Source organism: Eptatretus burgeri, chromosome 16 (genome assembly GCF_056783735.1).
Source record: "Eptatretus burgeri isolate ZD-2024b chromosome 16, Ebu_testis_v1, whole genome shotgun sequence".
Taxonomy (NCBI): domain Eukaryota; kingdom Metazoa; phylum Chordata; class Myxini; order Myxiniformes; family Myxinidae; genus Eptatretus; species Eptatretus burgeri.
Window position 1 is genome coordinate 3,556,382 of NC_140976.1, and position 21,469 is coordinate 3,577,850.

The following is a 21,469-nucleotide window of genomic DNA, read 5'->3' on the forward strand; positions in this document are numbered from 1 at the left end:
CGATATAATATGGTATGGTTGAAATCGGAAGTGATGTCATAAACAATTATCTAAAATATGGCACTTTCTGGATATTTTGTGCATTTAGTGTAACAAATCGCAATAGAAATTAGTTAAATGCACTCCAAAAATCAAACCAGAGCAAAATAAAGCATTTCTGTGTGCGGGATTATGACATTTTCCCAGGAACTCCGATATCGTCAATTTCGAAAACTACGGGCGTCACCGTAAATGTTTGGCCAGGGCTGTAGAGAATTGTACTTGGTCTGGAAGTGTTACCCAAACTTTTCTTGAAGATCTTAGTATATAGAACAAGAAAATCCAAGGAAACGCCGTAGAAGAGTGATAGATCCGAACTCCCCCCCCCCCCCCCCAGCGCCAGGACTAATGCCTCTGCCAAGCTGAATAGTTTACATTTTGTATGCCACCGACAGGTTGGATATGATTCCATACCTTAAACAAAATGGAATCAGCTTATTCTTGTCACCTAACCAACTCTTCCACCTCGTTTTGTCGCAAGTCGTACACAACTTTTAGAGATGACATGCGATGCATAGTTTTTGACCCCATCTCTCAACGGTGAAGCATCAGTTAAAAATTAAATAATTCACGTCTTCAGATCTGGATTCAGATCTTCACCAAAATGGAATCAATTCTTCCTTGTGGTACTCTCAACCTGTCCACCAAATTTTGTTTGAATCCATCCATTACCTTTTGATATATTGTGCTATATATCATTTTTAGCCCCATCTCTCAATGGTGAAGAATCACTTAAAAAATTCTCAGATCCGGATCTAGATTCGGATCTTCACCAAAACCTGGATCGTTGACTTCCTTTGCCGGTCACCCACACACACAAAGAAATTTCAAAACGATTGCTTGAAAACTGTGGCTAAATATCGTGTGATAAACAGAAAAACAGATAGACAGACAGACAAACGCGACAGACCAACATACTTGGCAAAAAAACATTTTTTGCCAAGTAACACACAACGGACCCAAATGAGATACCATCTCCTTCGGCGAGGGTAAAAAAGCAAAAGTATGTTGGGATGTGACTCCATAAAGTATGTAAACAAGGTAGAGATGGTCCTGAGAAATAATCATTGTGAAATCATCACTACATCTTTCTTTGAATAATGGTTGTCCCGATAAAAGCAAAGATATATATATATATATATATATATATATATATATATATATATATATATATATATATATATATATATATATATATGTATATATATATATATATATATATATATATATATATATATATATATATATATATATATATATATATATATATATATATATCTCCAACTCACACACACACACACACACACACACACACACACACACACACACACACACACACACACACACACACACACACGCACGCACACACAGACAAACAGGATTTGTGTTGACTTTTCCGGCCTGTCAAGGGTTGCCAGCCAGAGCCTCCGTCTCAATCGAGTTCGTCACTGAACCTCCCTTCACACTCCTGTTTGTTTCCGGACTGCCGATCCTGCCTCATTCCTCGTCTCTTCTCCCTGACGTCACGCCCATTAATCATCCTCCCCAGGGGTGTGGTCTTGCGAGTTGTCATTCCTGGAGGCGGGGTTTTTGCCTGCTCGGAAACCTTTGGGTTTGTTGTTGTTTTTCGAACATGATTCCTTTTTATCGCTGGTCTTGTATATGAAAAAACGTAGGAAAAGGTCACAGGGGGTAATCACATACTGCGAGAACGAGCCTGAGACCCGACCTAATTTAACACAGCACCACCTCCTGTGTGATGACATGTTATACTTATATTAATCTCACAGTTTCACGACTTCATTTATATTGAGATGTCTCCTGCACATCCATGGACCATGCTACCCTATACAATCCTTCCTTTTCTATGAAATTCCTCCATTGACCCCACAAACATAACAATATGTTATGCTTAATGACCGAACACACACACACAAAAAAAATCTCGTGTCAGAACAGCTGGACACGTTATATCCAAAGCTGATGCTACAATGTACTTACAGTAATTGGTGGGAACCTGACACCACTCAATCAAAGATATTTCTCATATTCCTAAATTCCCATGAGTCTGACTTGCATTTACGAAAAAAAAACGATGATGATTAATCATTTTGGAATTGCCACTCTCAATTAAATGTTGAAAATTCGGTTTAACAGACGATTGGAGTCATACATTTCCTTTTAGCAAAGACAGGTTAAAAGTGCCCGGTGAGTCAAACTAAGTCAACTTCCACAAATTGCGCATGCACAGAAATGCCTCATTTAGCATTCAGAGATCATTTACAAAGTCACGTATTGGTTGGCTCATGATAATGATTAAGGCCCTTTTGGTAAAAGATTTTAAAAATATTTTAAAAATATATAAAAGTACTGTACTTCTAAAAAATTAATTCAAGCAATGTCAAGGCTCATTTCAGAGTTAACACACAGAACATACAACAAGGGGATCAGGAGAAAAGGGGGGCCGGGAGAGAGGAGCACAAAACAGTGGAGAATAGACACATAAGGATATCTGTGGAAGGGAGGGGATTGGGTGGGGTACACAGGGTTTAACCACACACAACTCCATTATACAATGAAGCATTCAGGAGGACAACTCAGATCTGGAGGTCACATGATCCATAAAACCAAGTGGTGTGTGTCAATCATATTGTTTCATTAATTTCCTGAGATCACAACCTGCATTCCATATTGAGCGAAAAAGTCTTTGGCATCAGCTTTGTGGGCCAGGTCGAGGCAGGTGACTCCCCCCCAAATATTCAACGGCTGAATCAGTAGCTCCTCAGCCTGCCCCTCATTTTCTTCGAAGCAATGATCAAACATTCCTGCAGTACGAGGCAGCAACATGCACCATCAAGACACAGGAATTAACTAATCCGAGTTACATACAATGTTACAACAACAAGTCCATTTTCATTGTATCGGAAGTCGTTGTGGCCAGATCAGCTTCGGCTCCGAGCTCATGACTCTGTGACACCTCGTAAATTAATCCCACATGTCATTCTCGACTGTGGTAATTAAGTAAATATAAATCAACATGTAAAATCATAAATTATAAACATACACGCTGTTATTACATCAAGGAATGAGCGATGAAAACGATAAGATGATGAAGATTCATTGTCACATGGTTTGGATATTAATATCTGCCATGAATAACTGAGTGATGAAGTGTCAACAATTACAGTTTGGTTCTTGAGAACCTCAGATGTATACAGAGACAGTCAAATCCATCTTACCTACTGCAAGCTCTTCATACTCGTCTGCAAGATTGAGGATGCTTTTTGGGTTTTCCATGTACTTCGCCATCCTTTTTAACATCCAGGTGGCAATCAGGGCAGCAGCTGTGCAGTTTTTGCACTGGAAAGAAAAGTATAAAGTACGGATCACCAAACCATACACGTGAGCACACAATACACGTGTGTGATCAGTCAATAGATGACCTTGGTAATATCTGAAGATGTTCAGTATGTGGGTTGATGAAGGGGAGGGCATTTTTCTAAAGTGCACAGCATGATCAGGGACAATCATTTCGGTCAAGTCAGGTCGGTATGGTAGCATGCGCCGGAGCAGAATGTCACCGAGTGCACTTCCCGCCGGTTCTCCAAGGGCTTCCATCTTGCCATCCCCCAGGCAGATGCCTGGCCGATCCCCATCTCTTTGAGATGCTGATCAACCTGCTGCAACCATGAGGTAAGTGGTCAGCACATTGGCCTCCTCCATTCACGAGGCTCCTCCACTTTGATAAGCTGGTGAGCAGGATCAGCATCAGGGAAACGAGCCACATGTCCATACAGCTACAGCTGATGCTCACGAAGTATGCAGGTAACAAATCTCACTTGAGTCTCTCAGCAACCGCAATGTGGATGGCCATTAGCTCACAAGGAGCTCCTCCGCCCTTTGACAGGTTTTGTTCTTCATGCTGCTGGGTGTCCATATTACACACCCTCCTCACCAAGAATATTGGTGGGGGAGACGGTTTCTTTGCCAACAACCCGACCATGGAACAGATTAGTACAGGTCTACCTGGTACCTGAAGCAAGTCACAGATGTAATCTGACCTGACCTAACAAATGTCATTCAGCTGTGAGGATATTGAATAAATCAGAGCAAATGAAAATCAGCAATTTTGTACAAGCCTTGACATTTGCAGACAAAGGGGATATCAACACTGTTTAGCCCCTCAAAACATGCTCATGACAGATTCTCCATCGCCCTACATGTTGTGTTTATCATGTCGGCCTATTTGGAATTCCCAACTGAACTCACAGATCATAATGCTTGGAACCCAGCTCAAAATCCCACAAACTACATAGTTATTGTCCACACTGATGTCCTTGCGGCTCATGCAACACCACACCGGCATGTCCGAACGTTCTCGTCCCGAATGTGATTTATTGAAAATGCCCCCATGAGTAAAATAATAACTTTACTTCCTGTTTATTGGCTTGTATGGCATGAGACAAATGTCAGATATATATTCAACAAACCTTTCTCCAGAAAATGAACGACATCTCTTTGTGCCGCAGCAGGATGGACCAGATGAACAGGACCCAATCATACTCTATGTTTGAGCCGTCACTCTTCTCCTGAACAACAGAAACGACATAATGTGCCATTAAAATATTATCAAAGTTTAAATTTGTTCACTCTTTTGTGATTGCGAGATTTCCCATCGTTATCCTTTAAATTCCACGAGAGAGGGCAGAATGAAGAGCGATCCAGAAAGAAACAAGAAAGAACCTCAAAAGGGCAGCTGTGAAAGACAACATTCAAAAGCACCAGTCTCACACGGACACGTGTTTCGGCCAGAAGGCCTCGTCAATTTGACAAAATCAGCTTTAAAGGAACACTCCAGGCATTTTCGAAAGGCTTGAATTAAATCATCCAGATTTCAAAACCTACATCTGTGAATATGTGTGACTTATAAAAACAAATGGATCAACCAACATAATGACAACTTTGGGTGGCTCGTGCGGACTTGCTGGGTCGTTCCATTATCAGGCGCAACTTTTTCTGACATCATCTGGCCTACGTGTAGTGGAAGCCCACCATATTCGTTAGTGATAAAGACCATTAGCCTACGTAGTATGCATTGTTTTCAAGTGACATGCCGCACTGCATTCCCTTCTCTTCCCCCCCCCCTCCTCACTCTCCTCGCTCCCTACCCCTCCTCTTTCAACTTTCCACCTCTACCTCCTCACTCCCTACCCCTCCTCTTTCCCCTTCCCACCACTCTCCCCCTCCCTCCTCTACCTCCTCACTCTCCCCCTCCCTCCTCTACCTCCTCACTCTCCCCCCTCCTCTCCCTCCCCCCCCCCCCCCCCAAGTGAGAGGTGGTATTGTTACGAATCTGGCAGCCATGAGCACTCAATATTCAAGTCCTTATAGAACAGTTATATCAGTAAGTGTGTGTGTGTATAGTTAGGGCCCCCGACCTGTGTCGAACGGGAATTACATGTGTGCGCTGCGGAGTTTCGTTTACAACAAATCTCCTTCACTTCACGTCACACACCGACGCAATTGCCCAACTGCGTTCGGCCACATACGTGGGCGGAGATTTCCATCGCCTCAGATTGAGACTCCACCCAGGAAGGTAGGGGTGTGCCCCTTGTCCAATCATGCGACAGAGAGCGACTTTCCCATGACACCCCAGCCAATGGGGTTGAGATTGCCACAGACAGCGACTTTCCCACGACACCCCGGCCAATGGGGTTGAGATTGCCACAGAGAGCGACTTTCCCACGACACGCCGGCCAATGAGGGTTGAGATGGCCACAGAGAGTGACTTTCCCATGACACCTCGTCCAATGAGGGTGGAGACCGCCTCAGACGGCAATTCTCTCACCCCGGAGGAAAAAGGAATAAAAAGGAATACCAGGCTGGGAGCGTGGTCATGGACATGGTCGTGGTGATTGTCGTCATCTTGGGGGTCGCGGGACTTGGAGCTGGCTGGTTCGTCTGGTCCTGGATCATCATTGTCTATGATCTTCTCCTTGGTCTTGGTCGATTGGTGCGTGGCCGGTTGGAGAGCGCGGTATCTGGTGCTTGGAGCGCCATCGTGTTGCGGGTTCGAGTTCCACCGAGCCGGATCGTCGAAGACCACATGAGGTGGACAGGTCCAAGCACAGGCTCTGGTCTCCAGCTCACCTTTCCTCGAGCTGGAAGCCTTCAATAAAGACCAGACGGGGTCCGTGTGTGTGTGTGTGTGTGTGTGTGTGTGTGTGTGCCCATCTTAAAGTAGAATTGTATAAGTGCTTTCTTTTGCTCATTGTACATTGCATTTCTTATCGTCGTGATAGCTCTGCTCTTTGTGTGCTTCCCCTCTCCTATTATTGTAAAATAAATACCTCTATTGTTGAATGTACCAGCTTGTTCCCTGTCATTTCTTTCATTGGCTTAGCATGCTGTGTATTGAGAGACAGCGAGGGTAAATTGTTCATTTGGTCCGGCACGGCTCTGGTAACTCCGCTCGGTTATGCCGGATCCGAGTCGTTACCTGCGACTCGAATCGGACACAGTCGGCCGAGGGTGTGGTTCCCCGTTAGTTCGACTGCGTGGGTATTTAGGAATATTGAAATTAGGCAATTCACCCTATCCCAGGCGGCCGAATTATTGGCGATTCACGGTCCTGTGAGGGACCCGTGCCTTTTGGAGTTATCCGAGGGTAACGATCTGAATTCCGGTGTGTTCGGTGGAGCCGACTCTACTGCTCCCTCTTGCGGTCGTGCTCGCTCCGGACACCCGGCCCCACAACAGTATTTGCTTGTATTTAACTATATTTATCATGGCATATTTGATATATTTATTGTAAACATTAAAGCAGCATTGCTTCGTTTGAGGTAATCACCACGATATAGCTGGCAATTGCCGGAATTGTTGTTAAAGTATTTGAATTCCTTGAAGTATTTGATTTCCTACCTGTGATGCATCACTGCTGAATAGTATTTTTGTCTCTCTTGGGGTTATTTTATTTCCTGCATATCCGAATTTAAACTTACATGATTCATGTGATCTAAATTGAAGATGTGTTGTCCTGAAATGTCATTGATTATTGCTAAGAAAAACAACCTGTGCTTGTCTGCGTTGGTGTTTCCTTCATCCTGGAAAGCGGCTTCTGTTGTTCCTGTTTTCAAGGGTGCTGGTGAGTATTCTGAGCCAAGTAACTCTCGCCCCATCAGAATGCTTCCTGTAATAAGTAAGGTATTTATATGCTTCATCAATGAACAAATTCTCAGCCATCTGGAGGACAACAAACTTATCACTTACAGCCAGTATGGCTTTCACCATTCTTGCTCTACTGGGTGATCTGCTATCCATAATTATGGATCACAAGCAGATACTCATCTACGACGGGAATAGGGGACAGGACGGATCACAATCCTCGGTTACGGTAGTTTCTTTGGATGTTTTGTGCCGCATTCAACAGCTCAGTTCATATTGGTGGCATCTGGGTGTCCATGGTAGCGTTTGAGACCGGTCGCTTTAGATTGTTGGCCTTGACACATAGTGTCGGATGACTCACACGAACGATTTGACATATTCATCGTTTCTATATTACCTCCAACAACAGATTAACAACATGGCAGGATAAAAATGCTGAGTTAAACAAACGTCCTGACCTCATGGACTTAGTTAAGTGAAGCACGTCATCTGGGACCCGGCCGTCGGTTTGCCACCGGATGCTGCTGATTGTGACGTCAGATTGCCTCTGAAAATTCTATCTATATTTGATTTTTTTGAATCCACTATCACCTGCGGAAATACATAGAACACATAATATGAAGATTTCAGAAGTATGAACAGAATATGGTCAGAGAAAAGTTTGTTTGAAGTTCCAGGTTTACGCCCATTATATTATGATGATTATATTAATATTATGAGAATGATATTCGAATTTTTGAATCCGCTATCACCTGCGTAAATACATCGAACACATACTGTGAAGATTTCGGAAGTATGAACAGAATATGTTTGGAGACAAGTGTGTTAGAAGTTGCAGGCTTATGCCCATTATATTATGTGATTTCAACAGGGCATAGGACCTCACGGGTGAAGCTCGATTAGTTGCTTTGGATATCTCAAAATAATTTGATAAAGTGTGGCACAAGCATCTGCTCTACAAGCCTCAGTCCTATGGTGTACCTGGAGTGATGAATTCAATCATTTCGGCTTTCCTTACAAATCGCAGGATGATGGTGGTACTTGAGGGTCAATCTTTTATTTGATCGATCAATCTGGTGTTCTATACCGCTCTGTCCTTGCTCCCATTCTCAGGTCAGGTCAGGTATGGGAGCATGTGCCAGAACAGCACGTCGCTGCGTCCACTTTCCGCCGGTACTCCAGGGGCCTCCGTCTGGCCATCCCCCAGGCAGATGCCAGGCCCATCCCCATCTCCTTGAGATGATGGTCAACCTGCTGCAACCATGAGGCACGTGGTCGGCCCACTGGCCTCCTCCACTCATGAGACTCCCTCGCTGAGAGAATCTGGTGAGCAGGATCAGCGTCAGGAAAACGAGCCACATGTCCATACAGCCGCAACTGACGCTCACGGACTATGCAGGTAACAAATCTCATCCGAGTCTCTCTCAGCAACCGCTCGTTGGACACAAAATCCGACCAGCGATAGCCAAGGATTCTCCGAAGAGACCTGGTACCAAAGGAATTAAGTCTCCGTCTCAGATCCTTGGTCAGAGTCCAAGTCTCGCACCCATAGAGCAAGACTGGAAGTACCAAGGACCTGAAGACTCGGACTTTTGTCCTCCCGCACAGGTACCGGCAGCACCACACCCCATGATCCAGTGAATCCATGACTCCCCAGGCCCGAACCAGACGTCTATTGACCTCTGACTCGCAGCCAGCAGAGACATGAATATCACTGCCAAGGTAAGTGAATCTCTCCACGACCTCAACATTCTCACCACAAACAGATACAGACAGGACAGCAGCATCCAAGATGTCACCGAAAGCCTGGATCTTAGTTTTGACCCAAGAAACCCGTAATCCCAACGGCTCCGACTCCTCATTCAGCACCTCGAGGGCCCCCAAGGGGATGTCTAAAGTCTCCGCAAAGATGACTGCATCATCTGCAAAATCAAGGTCCGAGATCTTGACATTCCCAAACGCTGCACCGCAACTTGATCTCTCCGACATCCTCCCTAAAATCCAGTCCATACAAGTGCTGAAAAGTGTGGGGGCAAGTACACATCCCTGATGAACTCCAGTAACAACTGGAAATAAGTCAGAGATGGTACCACCACACTTCACAGCATTCTCAGTACCAGAGTAGAGTTCAGACATCAGATCGATCAGTTTTGGTGGCACCCCACGAAGACTAAGAATCCTCCAGAGGACATCCCGATTCACTGAATCGAACGCTTTACAGAGATCAACATAGGCTGCAAGCAGCCCCTGCCGAAACTCTCGTCTGCGTTTGGTGAGGACACGAAGTGCAAGGATACGGTCAATCGTTGACCTCTTTGGTGTAAAGCCTGACTGCTCTGGACGCTGCAGGTCAAGCAGATGGTGGCGAACCCTATCAAGAATTATCCGAGCAAAGACCTTGCCTGGCACTGAGAGCAGCGTCACCCCTCGGTAGTTGTTGCAGTCTTGGCGATCACCCTTCCCTCTCCCAAGAGGGACAACAAGGCCCCTCTTCCAGCCCCTCTTCCAGCTAGCCATGTATGCTGATGACTCCTCACTTTACTGTACATCTGCTGATTCACGCAACACTGCTCGTAATGAGGTTGGAGTTTCAATGGACAATGATTTTAAGAATACGTTGAAGTGGGTGCATGACTGGCTGCTAACCTTCAATGCAAAAAATCTAAATTGTGGTCCATGTCTCGGTCCAGAAACAGGTCTTCCCCTTCTGTGCACTTGGGGTCTTCATCCTTAACAGAATCATCTGTGCTTTGGCTTCTTGGTATGGATATCTCCTCTAACCTCTGTTGGGATAAGTATATTTCTGGTATTGCGAAGAGTGCTTCCAAGCGTGTTGTATGTCTTTATCGAGGGCAAAGGTATTTATCTTATGATGCTATTTTATACCTATGTAAGACAACCATATGTCCCCTCATAGAGTACTGTTGCCATATTTGGGATGGAGTGCCAGACTGCCACTTATGTTTACTTAATAGGCTCCAGAAATGCTGAGTTAACCTGGTTGGTGCAGAGATGGGTTCAACTCTTCAACTGCTCTCTCACCATAGGTCAGTTGCCACTCTTCATTTGTTCTACAGATATTTTCATGGCAAATGCTCTGCTGGACTTTCTTACTTGGTTTTTCCTGTATGAGTGTTTGGACGCAAGACTCGGTTTGCCATATCCGCACACGATGCACTATAGCTGATCCAAAGTGCAGAATAAAAGGCGATGCAGATAGTTTTATCTCTTCTACTTCTCACTTTGGAATTCACGACCTGCAATGTGCTTCCTATTATCCTTGGATCAACTCAGCTTTAAGAGGAATGTCAATTCCAACTTGCGACATCTAAGGTTTCATCACATTTAATCTGACTTCTGCTACTACCTGTGTCTTTGATGTGTTCTTGTTGTTTTTCTATTTCTTTTATTTTGTTTTGCTTTATCCTTTGTTATATTTATTTAACCTTCCCCAGAGTGGCTTTATGCTTTGTTTGGGGCGATTTCCAAGAAAAAAAATATACATGAGTGGGCTGAGAGAGCTTCCCTGCTTCAAACACTGTGGAAGTCAAAATAATGAATTCCATCTTGTGAAATATGAGCATGGATATTTTGGTAATAAAAAGCTCCATGGATCACATGACTATTGCAAATATTTTTCAGATTGAGATGTGTTCTTTGTCCACAAATTATGTACTCATTTGTCTGTATTTTTGTTTTGAAGCAATATGGAAGTATAAAATCTGTTGTAAAGTATAGTTTACTTTATCACCATATAAGGAATGGTTTGCCAGGAAACGCCAGGTTTATCTGCAAAGGCACTGGGATAGACTTCAATTGTCTGTGGGATAATTATGCTCATCAGTTATCTCAAAATGACAAGGTCAGAGCTCAATAAATTTGCAGAGTTGATACTGACAGATCATGAGTAAATGTTCAATATTCTTTGGTCTTGCTAATAAACTGATCTGTCTTTCCATATTAAATCTTAGGATCATTGATTAATCAACATAATAATAACGAATATATAATCCCCAAACTGATCCAAGTACATATGGGTCTGGTTAGAGATATTGTTACTCCATGTTTAGTCAAAGGAAATATGTACCCATCTGTTATGTTTGTTCCTCTAAAATATACTTGATAATTAATTGCATCCTGAACGTTGTTTTATAAATAAATAGATATAGTATGTTAGTGAGGCCTAAGTCACATGTGCTCTACAGCGAGGATACAGTGGCCGTACGCCCTCTGAATTGACAGAAACGTGCGGCGGCCGCAGAGTTTCTGAGGTTGCCTCAGGGTGGCCCCACGCCGTTTGGCAATATTTTATAGGCTGTAGGGTCACCGTGGAATTATAGCGCGGAGTTATAACTTTTTTCATTTCTACGTTCGCCATAGCAATTCGACAAGCCAAAACAAAAGAACTGGTAAAAAAAAAAAAAACAGAAAAAAAAGAACCCACTCGTTACCATCCGTCTGGCTGCACTTTCGCTTTCGGGCCTCCCTGCGGTCCCCTGCGGTCACCTTGCGGGCACCTTGTGTCTGCCTTGAAAATTATATGGCCGCCGCAGGAACGCCCTAAGGTCACCGTGCGACATCAAATCAAAGACCGTACGGCACCCCCACGTTTTTGGTCTCCACAATTTATAAATACGCCGTGCGGCTCCCCGAAAAATAAAAACATGTGACTGCTACATTGTGTGACCGTGGAAATACTGCGGCCGCCGTATAATTGCTAGTGGCCATAGATTTTGGAGACCCCATGGCCGCCGTGGCAAATGTGACCGAGGCCTGAACGATGCAACAATATAATCATATATTTTTCAATTGGTTGGAAAATTGGGGAGAATTACTTCGGTGATGGCAGAGAGTCTGGTCCCCAGAGGCATTTGTCTCATTAACTCCGGCCTCCCATTCAATTGCAAAGTTGCACAAACACAAACTCTGTCTTCCCATTGTCCTCTTATCAACAGAAGTCTCATCGAACTGCAGAAGTCATGGACATCGAATTGTTCTGCAAAAGCTGTGCAAACCAGATGCTCCATCTGCATGCTGAGATAAATGCTAATCATGGCAGAAAGTAAATGAGGGTTTTCTCTGCAGATGTGCCATGAAGGAAGACACATTCTTTCACAGTACAATCTGATTAATTTTGCACAAGATTGTTTTATCTTTGCTTTAAGGACATCGTGTGCAAACAAAGCTTTTTGTCGTCTGATTGGCCAAGTGCCCTGTAATGTTCTGACTCCTCCCGATTTTCCAATTGTATAAAAGGCCATGTATTCTGGCTGAGGCAGAGATCTGCTTGGACTCTTGAGACAAGCTTTTCCTTCCACATACATGTGTTTTTGTATAATAAACAATCTATCAAATTATAAAGGGTTTTCTCTTTTGGTTGGAAATCTCCACCACAACACTGATCTCCTCAGACATTCTAGGACCAACCAAAACCCTTCCCTTCATTCCCCTGTACATCCCTTCCACAATCCTAACTTCTTCTCCCGGCACCCCCATCCATCTCAGTGTTTCCATCACCATCTCTCTCGGACAATGTCATAGACCTTCTCCAGGTCCACAAATCCCAATGCCAGTTCACCTTGCACCTTCAACCTCTTCGACACCAGCTGTCTCAGGGGGAAACATGCCATGCGTCCTCCCCCGACACTTTGTAAACCTCTGCTGCTCTTCTCCGAGTAGGTTTAGCCAGTTCGGCTTCAGGTTAGAGTTAGCCAGTTAGGCTTCAGGCGAGGGTTAGAGTTATTCTGTTATGTTTTGATGTTTTCTTCTCAAGAAACCTCATTTCCAAGTTACAGTTCATGATTCCATCTTCAGTAGAGATGGCTCAGTAGTTGTTTGTTTTCCATAAGCACAGAATGTAACATTTCATCAACAAAAATCAGGTGCGTTTGGCGTTTTGAGTGCACAAATTGATATCATGAGTTCATATTTAAATGGATTTCAAACAGTGAAGAAATATAAAGATCACAAACAAAACAAAAAATTCTCACAATTCAAAACACACTGGTAGGCAAGTCCTCCTGAATCAATGCAAACAATCAGCACAATAATCAATTCACAAAAGGCCTTACCTGGTGAATTTGAGATAAATTTCTAAGTGGAACCGACAGTGAACAATGGAAACGAGAAACCACATGGTTAAGCACAATAGTATCATCTGCTTCAGTTGAATCCAATATAGAATCTTTTTGAAGACCAACATACAACAACAATTTGCTGATCAAACTCACGGACACTAAATTCACATCTATTTTGTGAGTGTGAAGTAAAGGTGTAACTTTGCAAATGGGTGGAAGCACCACATGCTTATCAGACATACACAATAATCCTGAATAGGTTTGAGCAGAAAGGACTCGACAACAAATGATCTCTGAGATTTCCTCAAGCCCGTCTGTAGATCAATGGAGGAGTACTTCATCAGTCTGAACTCCAATCCAATGGATTCTAACCCCAAAACTAACACTATAAAATGCACGACTTCTCATGGGATCTGTATGACTTGTCCAGAGATTAAATTATTCAAAGGTTGTTGTAATTGGAAAACGTTTTACCTCCGATCCATCACCTTCCGAGGAGTGTGCCTGGGAGGAGAGCAAGCCTACCTTATTTTCCAGGAGTTGTCGAATTACCACGGACTGGTCATAATTGTTGTTGTCATGAGAAGCCTCATGTGTCATGCCACGCATGATTTTTAACAGCGGGACTGATTTGGGAAGATGCTGGTAAAGCTCCGTCAAAGAAAGGTTGTTCAAAAACAACTTCTTGAGCTTCCGTCCGTTGTCGAGAAAAAGTTGTACAAGCTGGTAACGGTTGTTTACCAGTGCCATTTTCATGGGTGTGGCCAAACGCTGGAATGAAAACGAATAAAGACAAAGACAGTGATGAGAGTATAAGACTTGAGGGAGAGATAAAAGTCAATTTATATTCATTTAACATGTTCAATTATTTATCATCATTGATGAAGTGAAGTCATGGTAACCTGTGTCTCAGTCCCAAAGTTTTGAATCAAAGTCTTAAGTCCCTCAATATTTAAATTACCAAAATCGAGGTACTTTTCAGATAGTTGCAGAACAGAGAAAACCCATTGTGTTTATTGTTGGTTGTTATCTCCATACGCGGCTTCAGAAGGTGGATCGGAGCCCTTCCAGGTCTCAAAGTATTCATCTCCGTTTGTGTGTGTCTTGGATGTTTTCTTATTATTATTTTTCTTTCTTTTATTTATTTTGTTTTGCTTTATCCTTATCTTTATCTAGCCTTCCCTTTGCCCCTCACCTCAGGTAGATTTATGCCTTGTTTGGGGTGATTTCCATTAAAAAATAAAATGAACATAAGTGGGCTGAGAGAGCTTCCCTGCCTCAAACTGATGTTCATGTTGAACTCCTCAGACATTCCAGTACCAACCAAAACCCTTCCGTTCGATCCCTTGTACATCAAACTTCTGCTTCCAGCACTCCCATCCATCACAGTTTCTCCATCACCAACTCTCTCAGGACAGTGTCAAAGGCCTTCTAAAGATCTATAAATCAAAATGCCATTTCACCTTGCAACCTCTTCTCCACCAGCTGTCTCAGCATGAACATCCCATCCTTCGCCACCCACCCATACCCCCAACCATTGTAAACCCAGGCTGCTCTTCTCTGAGCAGGTTTAGCCAGTTAAGCATCGGGATAGGCTCAGGATTAGCCAGTGAGGCATAGCCGATGATGCTTTTTAAGGCGAGGGTTAGAGTTCGGTTATGCTTTAATGTTGTTCTCCAAAGAAACCTCGTTTACAAGTTGCAGTTGACGATTCCATCTTCAGTAGAGATGGTTGAGTAGTTGTTTGTTTTCCATCAGCACAGAATGTAACATTTCATCACAAATAATCGGATATGTTTGGTATTTTGAGTGCACAAATTGATGTCTTGAGTTCATATTTAAATGGATTTCAAACATTGAAGAAAGATAAAGATCACAAAACAAAACAAAAAAAATCTAACAAATCAAAACACCAATTTACAAACCAGTCCTCCTGAATCAATGCAAGCAATCAGCACAATTATCAATTCACAAAAGGCCTTACCTTGTGCATTTGATATAAATTTTCAAGAAAACCCTACAGTGAACAAGAGAAACAAGAAACATATGGTAAATCACAATAGTATCATCTGTTCCAATTGAATCCAAAACAGAATATTTTTGAAAACCAACAAATAACAACAATTTGCTGATCAAACTCACGGACCCTAAATTCAAATTTATTTTGTGGGTGTTTGTGAAGTAAAGGTGTAACTTTGCAAATGGCTGGTATCACTGCATGTTAGTCTATCAGATATACACAATGATCCTTAACAGGTGTGAGCAGAAAGGACAAGAGGACAACTGAACTCTGAGATATCATCCCCATCTTAAGATCAATGGAGGGGTACTTAATCACTCTGAACTCCAATGGATTCTTACCCCAAGCTGGTACTTTAAAATGCAAAGCTTCTTGCTAGACCTGTATTACACGTCCCGAGATTAAGATACTTAAAAGGTTTTACCTCTGATCCATTACCTTCCTTGGAGTGTGCCTGGGAGTGGAGAAAGCCAACGTTCCTTTCCAGGAGTTGCTGAATTACCAAAGTCAGGTCATCAAGCTCACTATCCTTTTTGTGAATTGTGAATATTGTAACCCCCCCCCCCTCAATTTTTGTGCACCTCCCCTGTATCTACTGATCGGGATACATGACAAAGGTTGTGGGCCCACCGTTTGGAGAGGTTCTGGGCTGAAAGGATCAAAACCTCGAGTAAGAATGGTGCCCAGCTGATGGTTGGGAAACCATTCTATTGCTTGCAGGTTATGAATCTTACTTTAGGTAAGGGAACTATGTTTTGAGGTTGACAATTTAAATAAAGTTGAATGTGGGATAAATTATATTATATAATTTAGGAATGGCCGATACTGTACAATTCAGTGTGTGTGTGTGTGTGTGTGTGTGTGTGTGTGTGTGTGTGTGTGTGTGTGTGTGTGTGTGTGGGTGTGTGTGTGTGGGTGTGTGTGTGTGTGTGGGTGTGTGAGAGAGACAGAAAATTTAAAAATGAGATGTGTGTGTTGTGTATAATATAGTTGCGGTTATGGAAAAGGACCCCAGAGTGTAACGCTCAACACACAAGAAACCCTTAGTTTGATATATCACTCGTAATTGTGGTTCGTCAGGTCACCCCTCCCCCCCTCCCAACAAACCACCCCTTCGTTTCAGGGTTGGGGAAAATGAGTTATGAGTGTTAACAGGTTCCATCCCCATTGTGAATCCCTTTCTTGAGATTCCCTCCATCCATCCATCCCAATCCCTCACCCTTCCCCTCTCAAACCCTGTACTTTCCTGGAAACCCACCTTTTCATTTAATCCATCTCAATCCCTCCCACCCTCAATCCCTTCAAATGATTTTCCTCCTGCACCTCCCCATCGGGCAAACCACACTTACACCACAACCACACCGACCGCATAATCAAAGTGTTGTGAATTCAACGTGATTCCAGCAGCAGCCCATAATCAACAGCGGGCTTCCAGCGCCAGCGTGTGGTCAACGCTGAGATGCCTGCATCAAACCGTTGCCAACAGCGTGCCACTGCAGTGCCACCAGGATGAGTAGGCAGAGGCAGCCATTCAAATGAAAGGGGGAAAAGGGAAAAACTTTATAACTTAAGCCCCAAAAGCCCAAAATAGGAGACTGATTTCCTCCCCCTCCCATAAAAGCGAATGTAAAATTGAGACCGATTCCCTTCTCTCCCATACAAGCAAATGTAAAATAAGAGACTGATTTTCTCCCCCTCCCAGACAAGCAAATGTAAAATTGAGACTTACTGATTAAAGCACTTCTTTCCTTTAATATTTTCATATTTATCTCTTCTGTATATAATTGATGTTTATAACTTTTGTTGTATTGTTGCGAATTCGCGCCCGCCGGCGTGCGAGCGACCATGTAACTCGAATCGCGGCACGTCGCCCACCGGACGGACAATTCTGTCGTGACCCTCTCAGACTAACGCCGGGAACTAGTCACGGGTGGGCCTTTCGGCCTCACCATGATCCTGCCAATCGCCCCCCCGCATGGGATAGGGTTGTTCGCCAAATTCGAGCTACCGAAGTACCCACACGGAGGGTAGACCGGGCGATCGCAGCTCGCCGCAGGTCGACTCCGGACTCGGGCAACTTTAAGCGACCCGTTCCGTACTATCGGGATAACCGAGCGGTGTTATCGTCAACCTCAACGGTTCCGATTAATTATCGGGCGTATTTAACCCACTACCAACCCTTTACGTGAAGTAAGATGGAGATTCAATTAAAGAAAAGACGAAGCGAAACGGGAAAAACAGTTCAACGTAAGGCACATTTATTCCGCGGCACACGGAAAGCACACATATACAATTACAACAATTATGCACCAAAAGCAGTTGCAACAAAAGAAACACAACAATGCAGAGATACTACCGACTACGCGAGCACACGGCAACACTTACACAGTTTTACTTTACAGACGGCGCCGACAACACATATACTCAAAAGCAAAAGAAAAGGGCCACCCTCAACGACAAGGGGGCAGACGGGCCTGTGGGCGCGAGACCAGGCGGAGCCAACCCGTCATGTGATGAGCCACAAATGTGGCGGTGGTGCCCCGACTCTGCGCTCCTCCGCGGGTTTCGTTGGCACTGCTTGGAATGGGGTGGGAACGGGGCCCCCTTTCCGCACTATCTCAGCGCGGGGGGGGAAAGAGGGGGGAATTGTTGATGCTCTGGGGAAAGAGGATAGCTGGCTTGCTTGGGTCCCGCGACGAGCGACTCCACTGCGACCTCGACCGCGTTCCCGGCTTCCCCTCTCTGCAGCTCCCCGACAGACTCCGAACCCCGACAGACTGACTCTCCTCCAGACCCGTCTTGACTGCTGCTGCCACACTCCGCCGCCGCCACACCTCTCCAACTCGCCCGAGCCCAAAACTGACTGAATTCGCCCCGCGCTCGGCGCTTTATAGCACGGCAGGAGAACCCATATGCAAATTTCCGGATCAGGATGAGCTCGGGGGCGGAGCCACGCTCGCCCATTGGACGGAGGAAAAGTGGGCGTGAACCTCCCCTGATCCTCGAATTTGCATATATCGATTCTTCTCTGACGCGCCTGGAGGCGGGGCCAAATCGCCCCGCGCTTGCTGATAGGACGGATCAGAAGTGGGCGTGTATCATTCCTGATCCGACTTCTCCTCAGAAAGGCCGCTTTTTGCACCCGCTGCTCGGCGTGCGTCCCGCACGAGGCCAGGACAGCCTGACGCTCGGCGTTCACAAGCGGCGCGGGAATGGCCGCAGAAGGAGAGGTGAAGGTGGTGGATGGTCTAAAGTGGCGGTCCCTGGCCACGGTGACGCTTGGAATGGCGGTGATGCGATGGTTGCAGGATGGTGTGCTATGAAGGTAAAGGTCGTGGCTGTTGGCGTTGTTGTTGTTGTGAAGCGGCGTTGCGGTTGGTGGTTGTTGTGTGATGGCGGTTGAGACGTGGTTGGTTCAAAATAAAGATAGAACAGAAAAACGGCTATCTTAAAGGGTCGCAGCCCGAATGAATCACATTTATTCCCTCTAAACAACGGGTTTGGGGCTAACTACACATGTACTTTCAGAGATATCTCACCTACGGGACCTGAATGGTGGTTTGCGAATTTCCTCAACCGCAACAGTATTCATTTTTTCTGTACTCTTCCTTTTTAAGGTTAAACAGTTGTAATAATGTTTAAAGTTTATTGTTTCCTTGATTATATTTTTCTTTATTCACTTTAGCATCTCATCACACCTTTCAATGTAATTATTATCAATACTAGTGCAGGCCCGTACGTGCGTGCCCGTACGTGCGTGGCCGTACGTGCAAAAAAAAAAGAAAAAAAAAAGAATTGTGACATCAATTTGAACATCACAGCACCGTGTACTGTCATTGGTTTGGTAAATAAATGGCCATAACTTGGGAACCACTTGTCTGATTAATATGAAACCTTGAAAAGGCACATCCACAGGGCCCCAGCAATATACCTGGCAAGTTTCAATTAGATCAGACCAGTGGTTGTCGAGAAACAGCGGTCGCAGACACACACACACACACACACACACACACACACACACACACACACACACACACACACACACACACACACACACACACACACACACACACACACACACACTGCTGGAATTATAGATAGATACGTAAAAGCATAAGACTTTGATCTCAATCCTATAAATTCACTCATGACCTTCCCACCCAATTCATCTTAAAACTTACCAATAACCTTTTTATTCTTTGATGAAAACAACACACCACCTGACTTATAATTACTTGTATCATATATATCAATATCAATCATATCCTCACATCCATCACTTGTCTTAATTTCTAATATAAAACTATCTGTATCCATACACAACAATGACATATTATCCTTATACTTTGATTTTAAATTATTATAGTAATCGTCATACATTAACGACTTTGACAAGTCAAGAATTGATGTTCCTATATAAATAGGTTTATCCATTTTAATACTCTTTTTTTTTCAAATGAATAGCACAAAAGTTCTCTGAAAACACCTCCGTTCACTCAAAACTTGGTCTATTAATTAACTTTGAAGCCTCTTTCCAAGATGGAGCAAGTCTTTTTGTTTTGTCGATTTTCCTAATTTTCCATAGACTTTTCAAATACAGCATTATTTAGTCTAGGACCTGGCTTAGACATGTATGCACTTAATTTAGGAGAGGATAACTCAACTGTTTTAGGCTAATATGACCCCAAGGAACAACTTGGGATGTGTGCCAAAATCTCTATCCGGGACGAACAGCCCGAAAATGACCACGCCCTTTTTAAAATCATTGTACCCCATTGTCTATCACTCTAAGCACCCTATTATCACTCTCCCAGCCTGCTTTTGATGGCCTTGGTGAGAAAGGTCCCCTTAAAGAAGATTGATCCGCCAGTCAAGACATTACATGACTTTGCTATTGCCTTGACATCTATGGTCACCAAAGCTGGGCACAACTGTAATGAGATCCATATCGTTTTTGATGCTTACAGGGAGGACAGCATCAAGAATGGAGAGAGGGGGAGAAGAAGAAAGTCAAAAGAAATGGTTGTCCTTGATGTGATATCACCAAACCAAAATGTTCCAGTGATATTAGAGAACTTTTGGTCATCTTCCATCAGCAAAACTGCTTTCCAGGCATTTTATGTTGAGTGGCTCACCACCAATTACCACGGAACCAAACCTCTATACCTCGGTATATCACCACAGGCATGGATGATGTCAGCTGGGTGTGCTTCTCCATTCCCTCGGCTCAACTGCACACACGAGGAAGCTGATGACAGGATGATGTTCCATGTGCAGGACATTCTAAGTCACTGGTCAGGACCTACATCCATGATGCTATCATCAGGTGACACAGATGTCTTTGTGTGCCTGTTATACCACATCACAGTCAATTGGAGAGATCTTGGCCTCCAAGAGCTTTGGCTCGTCCGCAACTCAGGAGTGAAAAGATCAATATTGCCACTCCACGATATGTGCATAGCACTGGGAGACGAGCTCACAAAGTGTCTCCCAGCACTCCATGCGCTGACTGGGTGCGATACAACCAGCAAGATATCAACTAAACTTGCAGCCCTGAATGCTGTCCGCAAACCAGGAAATTCCTCTCTGATCCTGAATTTTGACTGTCCCCAACTAGCAGAAAGTGCAAGACAGATGGCAGAGACATTCTTGGTCAAGTGTCTTAAACCATCAACAGACCTGGAGACATTTGACGACCTGCGTTTCACTGCATTTGATAGCAATGCCCTCAAGATGGACTTTGAGAGAACCACTTGCACCTCAACTAATGCAAGGAAACGTATCCATAGAGGCTATTACCAACAGCAGCTGTGGGTCCAAGCCCCATTCAGAGATGCCACCCTGATTATGAATGCCGAGTCTTATGGGTTTGTATGAAGGGGCAGTTTATTAGTCCCTGAGATTGTGATCTCCAAACCCAAAGGCCTGCCACATCCCTGCACATGTGGCAAGTGTGCTCGCAAAAATGGGTGTTCCTGCAGGGTAGCTGGGATCAAGTGTTGTAAGTACTGCAAATGCAAGGGAGGTGATTGTTGTAAAAACCCCATCATTGAATGAACACTGCTCATCATCCTCAGACCTGGACTCTGTTGAGTTACCTTTCATGTTCCTGACCCTAGTTTACGTGAGACATAAACAGTATTAATGTGGTTTTAAAAGTTGTATTGTT

General features: G+C 44.1%; 1 protein-coding gene and 1 pseudogene across 8 annotated transcripts in view; one reads left to right on the forward strand and one right to left on the reverse strand.

Annotated features, from left to right (window-relative positions):
• LOC147010336 (transient receptor potential cation channel subfamily M member 4-like) overlaps positions 1-21,469 on the reverse strand; it is a 582,375-nt gene that overhangs the window by 448,160 nt on the left and 112,746 nt on the right. The gene's annotated exons all lie outside the window — the stretch shown is intronic.
• LOC147010337 (uncharacterized) overlaps positions 20,300-21,469 on the forward strand; it is a 1,187-nt pseudogene continuing 17 nt past the window's right edge.